Below are 3735 nucleotides of genomic sequence, written 5' to 3'. Positions count from 1 at the left end.
GGGACTAAGAATGATCCAGTTGGAGAATCTTAACCAAATTTATAATTTTACGCATAGTATGAAACTAATTATAGAAGTTAACCAAGTGGATTTAACAACTACTGTCAAGTGGATTTAACAACTACTGTAATGATCAAAACTGATCAAAATAAAAAAGTACAATAGCTAAAATTTACCAAATAAAAGTCTAAAGACTAAATACACGAGTTACATAGAGTGTAGGGACTAATAGAAGAAATTGACCTTTTTAAAATGCCCTTAATTTAAAATAAAAATCCTATAAAAAAGAATCTTGGTCTGGGGAGATTTTTGGTTCTTTCCTTCGTTGTCTCTCTACCTGTCTTGTCTGCTGGTACTTTACAAGTTGATAATGAAAAGATAAGGCAAGTGCGCAATGGAATCTGCAAACTTTGGTTTTGGAATTAGGACCCCAAGGGTGACTTCACAATGCCAAAAAACAAAGCTTTTGTTTGCTTTACAATTCGCGATTCGCACGGTTGGCAAGAGCTTTTGGGTTCTTAATATGCAGGTTTGCATTTTAGAACTCTACAGGGTCGGTCGGCTCACCTGAAAATATAGGTCTGAAAAATTAATTTAGGCAAAAAAAAAAAAGTTGTTTAGGAAATGGGTTAGCTTTCGAGTAAAACGTTTTTTTAGCCCGAGTCTTTTTGAATTTGTAAAATAAAAATTATATTTTTATTATTTTTTATTATATTGTTACTATTTCATTATTATTTTATTACTATTTTGTTTATTATTATTTGGATATTATATAATTCTTATTTTATTGTTAATTTTATTACTTATTTTAAAGGTATTTGCTTGTTAAGTTGTACTTATCTTAATATTAGTATACATATTTTTAATTTTTTAATTTTTAAAAGATATTTATTTTAATATTTTTAATGTATTATATATTTTTAAAAAATTATATAAAAATTTAACATGGACAGTTGAGTTGAATTCAAATTTTATCATCTTTATCTACGTTGGACATAAACAAAATTTTAGATCCAATTTTCAAACTTGAACTTAATAAATGGAGCTAATATTTTAGCTGCGCTCTACCCAAATCGGACCCAAAAACACCTATATTTTGTGATCTTACTTTATATTTTAATGTTTTGAATTTTAATCTGATTTGAACTAAACTAAAAATTTTAAAAAGATTTCAAGCGGACCTACCCAATGGACAAATCTAGAGTGGGCTGATCCTATGGACCCTAACTCCTTATAAGTTAATTTCCATCGCATTATCTAGGCACTACAAAATTTTCGTTGAACCTTTCCCGTTTTAAAGTCCAATTCATTGGGCCTGGCTTTTTATATAATTCTGTCGAATAACTCTTAACATTAATTTAAGGCGAGTTTAACGCTACTGTCAGAAAAAGCCTGGGTCGGTAATAATATGTTTAAAACGTATGAAAAAACAGTAATTTGGAAAACTTTCAATTATTTAATATATTTGGATAAATTTTAAAATTATATATTAATTTTAATTTAAACATAAAATTTTAATTTGATTTAAAATTCATAAATTATTAATATAATTGTTGATATAACATTTTTTTATATTTATATATTGTATACACAAATAATTATATTTATTCAATATAAAAATAAATTGATGTATTTATTTTTAAAATATGTATGTTTAAATCAAAATTAATATTTCATATAAATATTTGAACCATAAATAAAATTTCATGTATATAATTATATTAAATTAAAATTTATGTATCAAAGTATACACTTGATATGTTATTTTAAAATTTAACGTTATTGTAAAAAGTGAGAATAATAAAATCGCTTCATAAAAATCTAATTTCCAAAAGCTGTAAGCATAATTGTTTTTTTTTATTTAGCTTGATTTGTCGAACCATAATTTTAAGGAAAATACGAAAATGCTGTACTCATTTAATATTACTGTGAAAAACAAATTTTAACCTCAATAGTTATGCCAACAATCATATTTTGTCCGAGATGACCTCGAAGGATTATTATTTTGTAGTTATTATTATTATACTAATATTATTTTTAATTATTATATTTTTAACCTAAAAAGAGTTATTATATTTTAATTGTTTTCTTTTAAACGAGAGACTAAATAGATATTATCGAAAGAGATGAGAAAAGTCTAGGGGAGAAAAGAGAGACTCTGAGAAAGATCTACAGGGAAGGAGAGAATTGGGAGAAGTGGAGCATGACCATGGAGTAATAAGAGACCTTAGAAGCTAAAGTAGAGGAAAGCAAAAGAGAAAGAGATGGGGTTTTGGTAAAAGCCCTTCATGCATTACAACTTTGATCACTTTCACTTTCTTACACTTCTAATCTCACCATAAGTTCCAAAACCCACTGCTTGAACTTTCATCATCCCTCAACCCTCACAGTTCACCACCTACAAGCACAATCTGAAAAAGAGGATAAAAGCAGTACCCATGATTATGAAGTCGGACTTGCTATCGAAAACTTTGAAGGTTAGTTCTGTCGTCACTCCAAGTTTTCAACCCAAAACTTCTGGATCTTTAATACCCCATTTATCGTGGTATTTACATGTACATATGTTCCTTGCTTTACTCCTTACATAAAATCATGGCACCTCGGTTTTTACATATATCTCTGTGTATAGATATATCCATGTGTTTCTTTCTACATATATTTGTGCAATTATGTAATTAAATTATGTGTGGTTTGAAGGTGCATATCATATGTATTTGATATGTATTTGTAATTATATGTTAGATGTGTAGTCTTGTTTTATATGTGACTTGAAATCATTTCTCCTATCCAAGTGTGTGTAATTATGTAGACTATGTGTCTCTCATAGCATCTTGTATGTCTGCATTGAGTTGTGTTGTTCTCATTGTTTAGTGTTTACTTATTTGAGATTAATCCTCGTGAAAATCATTAAGCAATTTTAAAATATATAAATTTCATTTATTTTTTAAAAGATGTTTTTGGAATCTTTAGAATGTCTCAGATTAGTTAATTTTTAAACAAATAAATAAATTTCTTTTGGTTTGTTAAAACTGGTCTTTTAAATCCTCGAGGTGCCACAAACTAAAATAATTTTAGATATATTTCCTTTTATTTTTAAAAGAGTTCTTTTGAGTATTCGGGATGTGGCGAATTAAATAATTTCTAAAAGTATAACTTTTCAGTTTTTATTTTCCATGAAATTATCGTTATTGATTTAAATAAATTATGATATGGTTTGTTAATCAATTCATATTTTTTAGTGCTTGGTTTGTTGATATATATATATATATATATTTGTTTTTTACACATATTCAAGAATGGAATCTGGGAATGGTGATACGGTTTCAGTGGGACAACATTAGGAGATTGGCAAAAAAAGGTTAGGCGAAGGCCAGAGGAGCCACTGGATCTGGACGATCCTGTTGTTAATGACAAAATGTTCGAACGGTGTCATGGAAAGATAAGCTTTTGAATATCACGATTGAAAGGATTAATTTGCAGAATGAAGAAGACATCGAGTTACTCGAGGGAGACGAAAAAAAAAAAAAAAATTGTTGATGGCATCCCTTCCATCACTTTCTTGGAATGGGTACATCAATTTATTGCTAAGCGCATCATGGATTTAAATTACGGTCGCGGCCATGTTTTCGGTCGCGTTGCTTTTATCGTAGTTGCGGACATAATGGATGTTATAGGGGTCACTGCGGGTAACACGGTCGTGAATTTTTTAAAAATTCGCACAACTTATTGTAAATC

At 28.5% G+C, this 3735-nt stretch overlaps 1 long non-coding RNA gene across 1 annotated transcript; it reads left to right on the top strand.

Annotated features, from left to right (window-relative positions):
- Positions 1 to 2101: 2101 nt before the first annotated feature.
- Positions 2102 to 3345, top strand: LOC128294177 (uncharacterized). The gene is made up of 2 exons (XR_008284455.1): positions 2102 to 2477; positions 3296 to 3345. It is a non-coding gene; the product is annotated as an uncharacterized LOC128294177 (long non-coding RNA).
- The last annotated feature ends 390 nt before the right edge of the window (positions 3346 to 3735 follow it).

Source organism: Gossypium arboreum, chromosome 6 (genome assembly GCF_025698485.1).
Source record: "Gossypium arboreum isolate Shixiya-1 chromosome 6, ASM2569848v2, whole genome shotgun sequence".
Classification (NCBI taxonomy): domain Eukaryota; kingdom Viridiplantae; phylum Streptophyta; class Magnoliopsida; order Malvales; family Malvaceae; genus Gossypium; species Gossypium arboreum.
Note: the sequence above shows the minus strand (reverse complement) of the source record. Positions and strands in the feature narration are given on the sequence as shown.